Raw genomic sequence first — 15,817 nt, 5'->3', positions numbered from 1 at the left:
AACATCGAGCAAATCAATACAAAAACATCCCTTACATGTTATTACGTGCAATAACAACTTTGTTATCTTTTCCGTCGTGATTACACAAAGATATAATACATCCCAAATGACCATTACAGAAAGTATGTATTCCTGCCACATAAACATGATATGAGTAATAATTATTTAAAAAAAAATCACAACCAAAAGATAAACAAAAATACTTGTCGTGTTCTCAATTTGTTTTTTTAATTTTCAAAAAACCAAGGAGTCGGGTTCTTTGAGCCTATATGTTTACTAGTGTGCCTTCTATTAAAACAAAATACAATTACCTATAAAATAAATTTTTAACTGGATTTTAGTTATATTTTTGTACGTATTAGCTATGTATACTATCAAATATCACACTTTGAAAACACAAGTTTCAGAATTCATAAATCATAATCATAACATAAGAAATAGACAACCATAAGACATGAATGTCAACATCATCATACCTTTAAATCCTCGGTATCATCTACATATGGGATGTTGATAAGGCATTCAAGACCCAAAAGCAAACCATGTGTATTCTCTTTACTGGATTCTAGAATTCAAATGCGAACCTGCGTTAACAGAAGGGTATCACCACACCAATAAAGATGTTAACATACTTGAACACTAATCAAGCAAAATGAAAAACTATGAGCAAGAAACAGAGGAAGAGGTGCTACACAGATGTGAAAAAAAAAACTAACTGACATGACAATTCAATATATAGCAAGGTGGGTCCATTCTCAAACATGCCACAGGCATGATATGGTACACATACACAAAGCATAAAAAATCCCAAAACTAGCTCACACTATTTCACCTGATCCCATGACATTTCATGAATATATACTTGTAACATACAATCATAGATAGACATAAAGCTGAGAAAACAAACCTGCCTTGCAAAATGAGGTGAAGAACAGTGCAAAATTCTACATGATACCCTAACCAAGGGGAAAATTTTGTCAGAGATGCTTCACAAGTAACTTAGTAGTATGTCTGAATTCAATTTTGCCATAATACAGAGACTTACATGTTCCTCACTTGAACCGCATGAATATGCCTCAAGAATATTGGTGGTGTTCCCAAACTAAAGGGCTGCCACCTGTGAACACAAAAAAGACAGATACACGCACATAGAAACACATACAAAACACAACATGCACACATAACGACTCAAAGGCAAACAAAGGCACACAGCACAGTACAGACACAGAGCACACAGAAATGAGCACGCAGAGCACACAAACATAGGCACACGCACAGGGACATAAACTAAGTTGTTGATATAAGAAAAAGTAAGACAGAAAACATAGGAAGAAAACATAACCTGAACTCCAGGTTGCGTCTCATACAAAAACTAAAGAAACTTATTCACAACATCTTTTAGAAATGTCCAATGAGCTCTTAAAAATCGAGAATACTGTCCCACAACATACCTGCCAACAGAAGCAATGACATATTATTAAACAGAGGCATAACATCATTTAACATCGAGCAAATCAATACAAAAACATCCCTTACATGATATTACGTGCAATAACAACTTTGTTATCTTTTCTCGTTGTGATTTCACAGAGATATAACACATCTCAAATGACCATGACAAAAAGTATGTATTCCTGCCACATAAACTTGATGTGAGTAATAACCGTTTCAAAAAAAATCACAACCAAAAGATAAACAAAGGTACATGTCGTGTTCTCAATTTTGTTTTATTAATTTTCCAAAAACAAAGGAGTTGGGTTCTTCTAGTCTACATCTTCTCTAGCGTGTCTTTTATTAAAACAAAATACAATCATGTACTGGATTTTAGAATTCAAATGCGAACCTACGTAAACAAAAGTGTATCACCACACCAATAAAGATGTTAACAGACTTGAACACTAATCAAGCAAAATGAAAAACTATGTGCAAGAAACAGAGGAAGAGGTGCTACACAGATGTGAAAAAAAAAACTAATTGAAATGACAATTCAGTATATAGCAAGGTGGGTCCATTCTCAAACATGCCACAGGCATGATTACATACACAAAGCATAAAAAATCCCAAAACTATGTCACACTATTTCACCTGATCCCATGAAATTTCATGAATATATACTTGCAACATACAATCATAGATAGACATAAAGCTAAGAAAACAAACCTGCCTTGCAAAATGAGGTGAAGAACAGTGCAAAATTTTGATGATACCCTAAACAAGGGGAAAATTTTGTGAGAGATGCTTCACAAGTAACTTGGTAGTATGCACGGATTCAATTTTGCCATAATACAGAGACTTACTTGTTCCTCACTTGAACCATATGAATATGCCTCAAGAATATTGGTAGAGTTGCTAAACTGAAGGGTTGCCACCTGTGAACACAAAAAAGACAGATACACGCACATAGAAACACATACAAAACACAACATGCACACACAAGGACTCAAAGGCAAACAAAGGCACACAACACAGAGCACAGACATGGAGCACACAGAAATGAGCACGCAGAGAACACAAACACAGGTACACGCACAGGGACATAAACTAAGCTGTTGATATAAGAAAAAGTAGGACAGAAAACATAGGAAGAAAACATAACCTGAACTCCAGGATGAGTCTCATGCAAAAACTCAAGAAACTTATTCGCAACAGCTTTTAGAAACGTCCAATGAGCTCTTAAAAACCGGAGATACTGTCCCACAACATACCTGCCAACAGAAGCAATGGCATATTATTAAACAGAGGTATAACATCATTTAACATCGAGCAAATCAATACAAAAACATCCCTTACATGTTATTACGTGCAATAACAACTTTGTTATCTTTTCCGTCGTGATTACACAAAGATATAATACATCCCAAATGACCATTACAGAAAGTATGTATTCCTGCCACATAAACATGATATGAGTAATAATTATTTCAAAAAAAATCACAACCAAAAGATAAACAAAAATACTTGTCGTGTTCTCAATTTGTTTTTTTAATTTTCAAAAAACCAAGGAGTCGGGTTCTTTGAGCCTATATGTTTACTAGTGTGCCTTCTATTAAAACAAAATACAATTACCTATAAAATAAATTTTTAACTGGATTTTAGTTATATTTTTGTACGTATTAGCTATGTATACTATCAAATATCACACTTTGAAAACACAAGTTTCAGAATTCATAAATCATAATCATAACATAAGAAATAGACAACCATAAGACATGAATGTCAACATCATCATACCTTTAAATCCTCGGTATCATCTACATATGGGATGTTGATAAGGCATTCAAGACCCAAAAGCAAACCATGTGTATTCTCTTTACTGGATTCTAGAATTCAAATGCGAACCTGCGTTAACAGAAGGGTATCACCACACCAATAAAGATGTTAACATACTTGAACACTAATCAAGCAAAATGAAAAACTATGAGCAAGAAACAGAGGAAGAGGTGCTACACAGATGTGAAAAAAAAAACTAACTGACATGACAATTCAGTATATAGCAAGGTGGGTCCATTCTCAAACATGCCACAGGCATGATATGGTACACATACACAAAGCATAAAAAATCCCAAAACTAGCTCACACTATTTCACCTGATCCCATGACATTTCATGAATATATACTTGTAACATACAATCATAGATAGACATGAAGCTGAGAAAACAAACCTGCCTTGCAAAATGAGGTGAAGAACAGTGCAAAATTCTACATGATACCCTAACCAAGGGGAAAATTTTGTCAGAGATGCTTCACAAGTAACTTAGTAGTATGTCTGGATTCAATTTTGCCATAATACAGAGACTAACATGTTCCTCACTTGAACCGCATGAATATTCCTCAAGAATATTGGTGGTGTTCCCAAACTAAAGGGCTGCCACCTGTGAACACAAAAAAGACAGATACACGCACATAGAAACACATACAAAACACAACATGCACACATAACTGTAGACCCCTAAAATTGTCCGGGTCGGAAATAAAGCTTGAAGACTCTCGAAGACTGAAGGAAGATCAGCCAGAAGGACTCCTGGAAGGCCCTAGGAGGGTTCTCTGTAGGTCTAGAGGTCTTAGAATAGCTCAAAATAAGGAAGTGGAGGGAATGAAGCCCAATACGGCCGTACTGAACTTAATACGGCCGTATTGAAGCTTCAATACGGCCGCAGTGAACTCAATACGGCCGTATTGAAGTTTCTGAAACTTCAATACGGCCGTACTGAAATCAATACGGCCGTATTGAAGCTTCAATACAGCCGCAGTGAACTCAATACGGCCGTATTGAAATTTCTGAATTTCAATACGGCCGTATTGAACTCAATACGGCCGTATTGAAGTTCAAAAATTTCAATACGGCCGTATTGATTTCATAGGCCGTATTGCGCCTATTCCCTATAAATATGGCGTCATTTTGACGTCATTCCACACTTTGGAAGATAGTTTCAACCCTCTCCTTGAGTATTCTGGGGTTTTTGAGCAGTGCTCTGCCTAGAAATCACTCGGAGAGTTGATCCGACGAAGTTTTTGAGTTCTGAGCATTTTGCTTGAGTCTCGAACTAAGTCGAAGGGAAATCCGTCGGATTTCCAAGTCAAAAATTATTTTTAGGAAGGAGTGAGCGGGCTTGTAGAGCGAGGGAACGCCAAAAAGCTTCCCAGTTTTACTTGATATATAAAAAGCACGCTTCAAGAGGTTTCTTTTCTAAAAATCCCTTCTTTTACTGCTTTCTGTGTGCATATTAAACTGTCATCATGTAGATAGTTAATTTATAATTGCTTAGAATAAATAGGGGTAATTTAGTAATTTTGCACTATTATTTTTAGAAATAATCTGTCATAGGGAACCCGAAAGGGGCGTTGTGGGGTGCTAACACCTTCCCCACACGTAACCGACTCCCTTACCCGACTCTGGTTGTAATGGCCGAAGTCGATTTTTGAATCGATTGCCTTAAACTTCTTTTTCCAATGTTTTGAGTAAAACATTGGTGGCGACTCCATGAACCCTTCCTTTTTATGAAAACCGCTAATCCATGGAGGGTCCCGCTTGGGATTAACATGGATTGGTGAGCCTTTTAATAAAATTGCTCGTTTGACGAGGTCTCAGTTTGAGAATAAGTCATTCTAGCAATCCATATTTTTAAACAAATAGTCCAACCATCCTTCGCGAGTGCCGAAAGCCCGTTTCGGGCTGGTGGCGACAGATGGCGACTCCACTGGGGAAGCTTCGAGAGTCAGTCCCATTTAGTGACAGATTATTTTAACAAATAATAGTTAAAATTACTTCATTACCCCTTGTTTGTATAAACATGCTTTATTTATATGGCTTTAATAACTGTTGTATGTTTAAATTTCCGCAATTGTTTGAAATAAAAACTGCACACAAACCTTTGCACACAACAGTTCCCTCTATACCCGGGGGCATGAGTGATAAGCCATAGGGAGTGGATGTTAGTACGGCCGGTTGTCGAATGGGTCTATAGGTGCCCGTAGACCGTTGTCGGAAAGCATCACTCAAGGTGATAACCATGAACTTAAGTCCGACGGTGCGTTGGAACTTTCCATCGACCCACGACGAGAGGAATTGGGTCCCTATAATGGGGGCACCTTGGGGGCCTTGGACTGGTGAGAACAGTTAGAACCTACCTTGAATATGCACCTTTCTGCAGGATACCCCTACCTCGTGATTCGCTCGTGACTGTTCGTGGATGAGTGAATTGTTTGTGTATAGGTTTATGTGACATTGTTTGTGCATTAATAATAAACCTCGTGATAAGGTCTAAGAATAATCCCCATGCATGAAAATACCATGACATGAGAGGAAAGACCATGTGTGGAAATATAATAAAAGTGAGGAGCATGTACATCATTACCAATAAGACATCATGCATCCTCATAGACCATGCATTTTAGGTTCACCAATACCCTCTCGATGTGAGTAAAAGGGACCCATGACTATTGAGATTCTCCGTTGGGGAGAGATCATAGGCTAGGGAGGGTGATAAACCTTCATCTTAAAAAGGCAGCGCCTTAAAAATGGAGGGTTATCAAGCTCACATCAAGAGTGTATTCATATCATAAATAAGCTAATTAGAATAAACATTCATTTTAGAAAGTGGCTGGTCATCTCTCTGTCCTCACGCGCGCGCAGAAAATCAAGAAAATGGAAGCGCTGGGGGAGCAAAATAAGAAGCTCACAACCGAGCTCTCTCAGCTCAACAAGAAAATGGACGCGTTGGAGGAACGAAATAAGGAGCTTACAGCCGAGCTCTCACAGCTCAAAGAGCAAATGGCGCAAATGATGGAACTCATGCGTCACCACAACATACAAGGGGCTGAGCACAGTGACCATGAGTCCCATCATGTTGGAGGAAGAGTGGAACAAGAGCTGAAAAGCGGGAAGCTAGCTAAACCTTCCCAATCATTTAAAGCTAAGAAGACCTTTGGGAAGAAGAAGGAGAGAGAAGTCAGTGCCATAACCATCTCTTCGTCTTCTTCCACTTCGAAGTCAGGAAGATCGCAATTCAAACCTGTGAAGAAGTTTGATAAACTTCCGACCACATATAGCGACATCCTGCCGAAGCTAGTGGAAGCACGTCTTCTAGCTTACGTTCCACTAAAGAAGATTGATCCACCTCATCCCAGTTGGTACAAACCACAAGACAAATGTTTATACCATTCGGGGGCATCGGGGCATTCAACGGAGAACTGCAGAGCTCTCAAATATAAGGTACAAGACCTTATTGATGCCGGGTGGATCACTTTTGATTCGATAGCGCCCGACGTGAGCAAGAATCCTCGGCTAAAGCAGGATTAGAGAGAATAACAAGCCATGATAGGGTCCCTCCACTTTTTTCTTTTAGGGACTCATGATCAGTACCCGAGATCATGAGGACCTTTTCATGTAAATAAGGGTTTTGTACAGTTTTACATACATATATCAATAAAGAGGCATTTTTCATACATTACTCTCTCTTTTGTTCTTTTCTCTCTTTCCTCATTAACATTAATAATTCTAAACCTAAACAGAACCAATAAAATAATTATGTCTGTAATTGTTCGCTCTGACCGGGATCCGAAAGTTGAGGATAAACGGGTTGAGTTGGACAGTGATGAGGAGACCATCTCTCCGGATCTGCAAAGACTGCTAGATCAAGAAACTCGTCTACTCCAACCGTGTCAAGAGAAATTAGAGACCGTGAATTTGGGGCAAGGCCGAGAAATAAAAGAGGTCAATATTGGGACCCATATCAGTGATGAAATGAGGACATATGTTTCCACTATGATTATAATAAAATCATTCTTTCTCATTGCTTCTTTTCTTGCTTATAATAAAATTCTAAACCACATTTTTTTTTAACCCTGTTTGAATAAACATGAATGAGGTTAAAATCATCTTAATAATAATAAACCCACATCATTTTTATGTGGAAGTATGTGTGACAACTTGGAGCACCTTCCCTTGGCCTCGACAAGTGCCATCATGGATAAAAAGAAATCCTTTAAAATAAAAGAAGCTCGGCAGGAAACCCCAAAAAAGGGGCTGCGTAAAAATAAGAGCAAAAGACCCGCTAGGAATCCCATGAAAGGGTGACCTAGGCAAAAGTTAGGGTTGCAAAAACAAAAGTCCGCTAAAACGCCACAAAAGGGTGTTTTAGGCAAAAATAAAGACAATCAAAAGTAAAAGAAATCCATGATGGTACCATGAACCGAATTCAAAAAGAAAGGTTCAAGAGAAGCTATCCAAGTTGTCAAAATCACAACGTCAATAAACAAAGATTTTCTTAACTTCATAAGTGTTTAATCAAACAAGCCTAAACACATAAGCCTACCATTGGCCAAGACATTCTTACAAAAACCATTTTTGAAAAATAAATCCCCTCTAAAACACAAACTTCAAAACAAAAATATCTTTCTCTTCTTTTCTCTCTTGTCCCAAAAGATTTTAGAGTAATCTAGTGGAAGCATGGAGAAATAAATCATCACTGATAATGGATCTAATCTGAACAGCAAAATGGTGGAAGAACCGTGCCAAGAATTCAAGATCCAACACCACAACTCTTCCCCATATCGGCCAAAGATGAATGGGGCAGTCGAGGCAACCAATAAGAATATCAAGGAAATAGTGCAAAAGATGGTTGTCTCATTTAAAGACTGGCACGAGATGTTACCCTTCGCTTTTCAGGGCTATAGGACTTCAGTACGTACATTTACAGGAGCTACTCCATTCTCCCTCGTTTATGGGATGGAGGCAGTTCTACCTGTCGAAGTCAAGATACCTCCTCTAAGGGTAATCATGGAAGCAAAACTTTCCGAGGCAGAAAGGGTTCAGAGCCGATACGATCGGTTGAACCTTATCAAAGAGAAACGGCTGAACGCCATATGCCATGGTCAAGCCTATCAGAGGAAGATCAAAAAAGGCTTTTGACAAGAAAGTCCACCCTCGAGTCTACCATGAGGGAAAGCTGGTAATGAAGAAATTACTACCAGCTCAAAAGGACAAAATCGGAAAGTAGGCCCTAAATCACGAAGGACCGTACGTGGTAAAACGAGCTTTCTCAGGAGGAACATTAATCCTCACAGACATGGGTGGAGAAGAACTTCGATACCCAGCCAACGCTGACGTGGTAAAGAAGTACTATGCTTGAAGACGTTGCTTGCATAGGCCCACTAGGATGAAAACCCGAAAAGGGCGTCCTAGGTAAAAGTTAGGGCAAAATAAAAAGCCCGCCAGTACAAGGGTACTAGGCAAAACAAAGGCAAAATCGTCCCCGCTAGGATACGTCCTAGGCAAAAGTTAGGGGCAAAAGAATAAGATGTAAAAGCAAAGCAAGCAACAATCTCTTGAATCGAAAACCGAAAGGCGGTTCAAGTGATTATCTTCTAGAAGCAAGCGTCTTGCAGCATCTACACTCCTGGCTCAGGCCGAAGCAGTTAAGGGAACGTAAAGAGCAACAATTACAGATATAATTGTTAAGCCCAATGTATATAGCCTACCCTGGCCAGCCATTCTTCATAAATTTCCCTTTGCAAATCTTTCTGTAAAAATATTTTTGAATATCAAATAAAATATCCATTTGTTTCTTTTCTCTCTTGACCATGTGATTATGCCTCTAAATTGATGTTTCAAAAATTGTACGAAACTCTCTTAATAATCGGTCAAATAAAGAAAATTGGAGGGGTTCCTAAAATCCGTAATCTCCTGCATAAAAGGCTCACAAAAATATTCCCTCACGTCGATGACAGAAATTCCTCCAAGAAGAGGAGGATAGGGAGAGCCATTCATTTTTCTAAAAAGCGTTAATAAAATAATCAAACTTGCATTTGTGCATCACACACACATTAGTTGCACATTCAAAGACCTTATCATGAGGCAATTGCATAAAATAGAAAAAAATAGAAAATTGCTTGTGTATGACAGCAGTCAACAGAAAAGGCAAAAAAATACAGAAAAAGTCAAAAGTCGACAAAAAAGACAAAAACTCCGCATCATACAGAATAACTGAGCCTGGAGAGGCTTGCCGAAACAATACTCATACAGAATAATTGAGCCTGGAGAGGCTTGCCGAAATAATACTCTTTCAGAATAACTAAGCCTGGAGAGGCTTGCAGAAATAATACTCCCCCCAACTGTACAGAATAAATGAGCCCGGAGAGGCTCGCAGAAATAATACTCCCCAGAGAAACCTCAACTCAAGCTCACGGAACAAATCCCCAGCGAGAGCTATCAAAGCAAAATCGTCAAAATCCCCAATGGAAGTACGATCTCCCAAGCAGAATATCCAAGTCAAAGGACTTAAACTTCCTCAGTGAAGATAGCTCTCCAACTCAAGTGTTGAGTGAGGCTAAGCCTGTAGAGGCTTCCTAAATAATACTCTGGGATACATAAGATCCCTCATTCCCCAATCGCCTACTCAGAGGCATCCCTGCAAAAAGAGAAAAATCAAAAATATCAATAAGTATTCCCCAAGCGGAATCTGGCACTCAGCCGAACACTGAACTTCAAATCCCCAGTCGCCTACACAAGAGGCACTCCTTCAAAAAGGAAAACCAAAAAAAAAGAAGAAAAAATCAATAACAATTCCCCAAACGGAATTTGGCTTTTTAGCCAATCATTGAACATCAAGGTTATTTGCCTAACAAAAGAGGCCTGTCAAGAAATGAATGACAAAATCCCCAGTGGATAAACAGCCTACACAGAGGCGACAAAAATCAGAAAACCCAAAAGAGATACCCGAATAAGGACAACCGGGATACTCCACCTACGTCAAAAGGACGTCAACCAAACATAAGGCATCGCTCAACTCAGAGAGAGAGCATCTGTGTCTACACCCCAAGGAGTCAGAAATACCCCAAGGGTACCAACAATGCAATGCAAGTTGGGGCACAGGAACCTGTGAATGACTGCACATCCCCTAGACGGATCTCTGCGTTATCCAGCCCTCAGCGGCACAAAATCAGAAAAAACCGTCGAAGCAGCATCGTGGACTGTGGAGACAAAAATCATCTCAGAACCCTGGAGAGGGTAAACTCAACTGCCGAATGTTAAGACGCAGACCCTGGAGAGGGTAAACTCGCACTGCCGAATGTTAAGACGCAGACCCTGGAGAGGGTAAACTCAACTGCCGAATGTTAAGACGCAGACCCTGGAGAGGGTAAACTCAACTGCCGAATGTTAAGACGCAGACCCTGGAGAGGGTAAACTCAACTGCCGAATGTTAAGACGCAGACCCTGGAGAGGGTAAACTCACACTGCCGAATGTTAAGACGCAGACCCTGGAGAGGGTAAACTCAACTGCCGAATGTTAAGACGCAGACCCTGGAGAGGGTAAACTCGCACTGCCGAATGTTAAGACGCAGACCCTGGAGAGGGTAAACTCAACTGCCGAATGTTAAGACGCAGACCCTGGAGAGGGTAAACTCAACTGCCGAATGTTAAGACGCAGACCCTGGAGAGGGTAAACTCACACTGCCGAATGTTAAGACGCAGACCCTGGAGAGGGTAAACTCAACTGCCGAATGTTAAGACGCAGACCCTGGAGAGGGTAAACTCAACTGCCGAATGTTAAGACGCAGACCCTGGAGAGGGTAAACTCACACTGCCGAATGTTAAGACGCAGACCCTGGAGAGGGTAAACTCAACTGCCGAATGTTAAGACGCAGACCCTGGAGAGGGCAAACTCAGCTGCCTAGGTCGTCAGAAACAACCGAAGCAGAGCCTGGAGAGGCGGTACTCAATCATCAGTGATGTTAAAACACTGGTGTCTAGCTTCCGGCTCGGGCGTCGAGTGAGGCTAGGCCTGGAGAGGCGGTACTCAACCATCAGCGTCGTCAGAGACACGTCGATGTTCAACTTCCGGCTCGGGCGTCGAGTGAAGTTGACCCTGGAGAGGGTAAAACTCAGCTACCGAGGTTGTCAGAAACACCGAGGTATGCAACAACCTGGAGAGGCTACTCAACAATTTTCCATCGGAAGACGCTACAAGTCAGAAGGTTGGCATATTACCCGGACAATTGGGTCAACTCCTTTACTTGTCAATCGGTACACCAAAAGGCCGTTTGACTAAGTAAAGGGGGGGCAGCTGTAGACCCCTAAAATTGTCCGGGTCGGAAATAAAACTCGAAGACCCTCAAAGATCGAAGGAAAGTCAGCCAGAAGGACTCCTAGAAGACCATAGGATGGCTATCTGTAGGTTTAGAGGTCTTAGAGTAGCTTAAAATAAGGAAGTGGAGGGAATGAAGCCCAATACGGCCGTACTAAACTTAATACGGCCGTATTGAAGCTTCAATACGGCCGCAGTGAACTCAATACGGCGTATTGAAGTTTCTGAAACTTCAATACGGCCGTACTGAAATCAATACGGCCGTATTGAAGCTTCAATACAGCCGCAGTGAACTCAATACGGGCGTATTGAAATTTCTGAATTTCAATACGGCCGTATTGAACTCAATACGGCCGTATTGAACTCAATACGGCCGTATTGAAGTTCAAAAATTTCAATACGGCCGTATTGATTCCATAGCCCGTATTGCGCCTGTTCCCTATAAATATGGCGTCATTTTGACGTCATTGGACACTTTTTACACACAGTTTTAACCCTCTTCTTGAGTATTCTGGGTTTTTTTGAGCAGTGCTCTGCCTAGAAATCACTCGGAGAGTTGATCCGACGAAGTTTTTGAGTTCTGAGCATTTTGCTTGAGTCTCGAACTAAGTCGAAGGGAAATCCGTCGGATTTCCAAGTCAAAAATTATTTTTAGGAAGGAGTGAGCGGGCTTGTAGAGCGAGGGAACGCCAAAAAGCTTCCCAGTTTTACTTGATATATAAAAAGCACGCTTCAAGAGGTTTCTTTTCTAAAAATCCCTTCTTTTACTGCTTTCTGTGTGCATATTAAACTGTCATCATGTAGATAGTTAATTTATAATTGCTTAGAATAAATAGGGGTAATTTAGTAATTTTGCACTATTATTTTTAGAAATAATCTGTCATAGGGAACCCGAAAGGGGCGTTGTGGGGTGCTAACACCTTCCCCACACGTAACCGACTCCCTTACCCGACTCTGGTTGTAATGGCCGAAGTCGATTTTTGAATCGATTGCCTTAAACTTCCTTTTCCAATGTTTTGAGTAAAACATTGGTGGCGACTCCATGAACCCTTCCTTTTTATGAAAACCGCTAATCCATGGAGGGTCCCGCTTGGGATTAACATGGATTGGTGAGCCTTTTAATAAAATTGCTCGTTTGACGAGGTCTCAGTTTGAGAATAAGTCATTCTAGCAATCCATATTTTTAAACAAATAGTCCAACCATCCTTCGCGAGTGCCGAAAGCCCGTTTCGGGCTGGTGGCGACACAGAGAACCCTCCTAGGGCCTTCCAGGAGTCCTTCTGGCTGATCTTCCTTCAGTCTTCGAGAGTCTTCAAGCTTTATTTCCGACCCGGACAATTTTAGGGGTCTACAGCTGCCCCCCTTTTACTTAGTCAAACGGTCTTTTGGTGTACCGGCTGACAAGTAAAGGAGTTGACCCAATTGTCCGGGTGATGTGCCAACCTTCTGACTTGTAGCGTCTTCCGGTGGAAAATTGTCGAGTAGCCTCTCCAGGTTTTGCTTTGCTTGCTGCCCAAGCTGGAAGCTGTGAGTACCCGCCTCTCCAGGCTTAGCTTCACTCTTTGTTCGAGCCGGAAGCTAAGTACCCTTGTGACAACGGTAGCAGTGTGAGTTTCGCCTCTCCAGGCTTAGCTTCGCTCTTTGTTTGAGCCGGAAACTAAGCACCTTTGTGACGACGGTGAGCAGTGTGAGTTTCGCCTCTCCAGACTTAGTCTCGCTCTTTGTTCGAGCCGGAAACTAAGCACCTTTGTGACGACGGTGAGCAGTGTGAGTTTCGCCTCTCCAGGCTTTGCTTTGCTTGCTGCCCAAGCTGGAAGCTGTGAGTACCGCCTCTCCAGGCTTAGCTTCGCTCTTTGCTCGAGCCGAAAGCTAAGTACCTTTGTGACGACGGTGAGCAGTGTGAGTATCTCCTTTCCAGGGATAGCTTCGCTCATTGCTCGAGCCGGAAGCTGCATACCTCCGTGTTTGTGACGACGGGGTAGCGTGAGTATCTCCTTTCCAGGGATTTGTGATGATTTTGTCTCCACAGTCCACGATGCTGCTTCGACGGTTGTTTTTTGATTTTTGTGCCACTGAGGGCTGGATAACGCAGGGATCCGTCTAGGGGATGTGCAGTTACTCATAGGTTCTTGTGTCCCAACTTTCCATTGCGTAGTTGGTGCCCACTGGGGAATTTCTGATTCCTTAGGGGTGCAGACACAAAGATGCTCTTTCTGATATGAGCGGTGCCTTATGATTGGCTGACGTCCTTTCGACGTTGGTGGAGTATCCCGGTTATCCTTGTTCGGGTGTCTCTTTTGGTTTTCTGATTTTGCTGCCTCTGTGTAGGCTGTTATCCACTGGGGGATTTTGTCGTTGATTTTGATTAGCCTCTTCTGTTAGGCATATCACCTTGATGTTCAATGATTGGCTGAGAGCCAGATTCCACTTGGGGAATGATTATTGATTTTTTTATGATTTTTCCTTTTGAAGGAGTGCCTCTTGTGTAGGCGACTGGGGATTTTGAAGTTCAGTGTTCGACTGAGCGCCGGATTCCGCTTGGGGAATATTTATTGATATTTTTTGATTTTTCTCCTTTTGCAGGGATGCCTCTGAGTAGGCGACTGGGGAATGAGGGATCTTATGTATCCCAGAGTATTTTTAGGAAGCCTCTGCAGGCTTAGCCTCACTCAACGCCTGAGTTGAAGAGCTATCTTCACTGAGGAAGTTTTAAAGTCCTTTGACTTGGATATTCTTCTTGGGCGATCGTGTTTCCATTAGGGATTTTGACGATCTTGCTTGATAGCTCTTGCTGGGGATTTTGAGTCCAAGAGCGTGAGTTGAGGTTTCTCTGGGGAGTATTATTTCTGCGAGCCTCTCCAGGCTCAATTATTCTTTGATGTGGAGGATGAGGAGTATTTTGGTAAGCCTCTCCAGGCTCAGTTATTCTGTACAAACTGTTTGTTGGATTTTCTGTATCCTTGCCTTTTTTCATTTTCGGCTTTTTCTGTATTTTGCCTTTTCTTCTGATTTGGCTTTTTCTGTATTTTGCCTTTTTTATGTTTTTGGCTTTTGCTGTACAGAATTTAAATTGCTAGAGAATTTAAAATCAAACAGTGGAAATTTTCATTAAATAGAAAATAAGTTTGTACGAGAGAAATCAAAAGAAATCAAAAGATGGGACACAGCCCAAACAAACTAAATACATAAAAATTAAAGGAAGCAATCCGGTCTTCACTCATCGGCCGGCGGATCCTGAGGAGGAGTGGGGTAGTGGCTATGGAGCCGGACTGAGAGGTTGTCGAACCCCTGCACCAAGCTGTCTAGTCGAGTATCGGTACTCTGCTGCCATGTACCGACACTATGCTGAAAAGCATCGAATCGCGTGTCGATGCTCTGCTGAAAAGCATCGAATCGCGTGTCAATGCTTTGCTGCAGTGTGTCGAAGCGGGCGTCAAAGTATCCCCTGTCCGACCGTGATGTGCTAGCCTCTGGCTGCGGGGCGTCGCCTCCCTCAGAGTCGAGGTTGTTGAGGAGGTCGTCGAAGGTCTCGAGGCCATCTACTCGCACAAACCCCCCTCCTGGCGATCTAGCAATGATCTTCATGTTAATCAGGGTGGAGGCACCAATCAGCTTCGGCGCCAATGCCCCTGGCTCTGCACCATCGGGACATCCCCATGTCTCCGCCAGCTGTGAGAGGAGTGGGGCAACCAAGATGTACCCCTGTCTGGACTCTCCTCCCTCTCGTACCCCAAGCTTCTTCACGTGCTCGAGGAAGAAATATCCAGGATTGGCTTTCCGGCCAGTGGCCATGCAATATAAGGCCAGCAGATCCGGCCGTGTAATCGACTCCGGACTCTTGGACCTGCCATGAATAGTACTGGTGAGGATCTTGTGACAGATCCTAAGAGCAGTCGGGAGCCGGGAGCCCTTCACCCCTGAATGATAATCCCGTCGGCCAGTGAGCAAACTCCACATCTCAACCGGAGTCCACTGATCAGGCCACTCGCATATGGCATCTCGGAATGCCAGCTGATCAGTGCGGCTGAAAAACCCTGCCTGGACGTTGAACTCGTCCAACGTCAGCGAGCGGTATCCTTCATTCATCCAGAAATCCACCGCGCAAACATCCTCCCCATAGCTGTTAGTCGACTCCGTGACGCCGACTGTAGCCAAGAACTCCTTCGTGGCCGTCAAATATAGCTGGGATGGTGGATTAAGGAGAAATCCCCATCCTATGGCGTCGAAGTAGC

General features: G+C 42.1%; 1 protein-coding gene across 3 annotated transcripts in view; it reads right to left on the bottom strand.

The window, feature by feature from the left end:
• Positions 1–15,817, bottom strand: part of LOC109794403 (protein ORANGE, chloroplastic-like) — a 66,203-nt gene that overhangs the window by 25,528 nt on the left and 24,858 nt on the right. For all 3 annotated transcript variants that reach the window (XM_083064018.1, XM_083064016.1, XM_083064017.1), the window contains 11 exons: positions 3,801–9,908; positions 3,663–3,711; positions 3,232–3,339; positions 2,791–2,887; positions 2,298–2,705; positions 2,161–2,208; positions 1,537–1,634; positions 1,046–1,451; positions 908–956; positions 477–584; positions 36–132 (listed from right to left, as the gene is read on the bottom strand). The gene's annotated coding sequence lies outside the window, so the exon portion shown is untranslated. The remainder of the gene's footprint in view (positions 1–35; positions 133–476; positions 585–907; positions 957–1,045; positions 1,452–1,536; positions 1,635–2,160; positions 2,209–2,297; positions 2,706–2,790; positions 2,888–3,231; positions 3,340–3,662; positions 3,712–3,800; positions 9,909–15,817) is intronic.

Source organism: Cajanus cajan, chromosome 9 (assembly GCF_000230855.2).
Source record: "Cajanus cajan strain Asha chromosome 9, NIPB_CcT2T_4, whole genome shotgun sequence".
NCBI lineage: Eukaryota > Viridiplantae > Streptophyta > Magnoliopsida > Fabales > Fabaceae > Cajanus > Cajanus cajan.
Note: the sequence above shows the minus strand (reverse complement) of the source record. Positions and strands in the feature narration are given on the sequence as shown.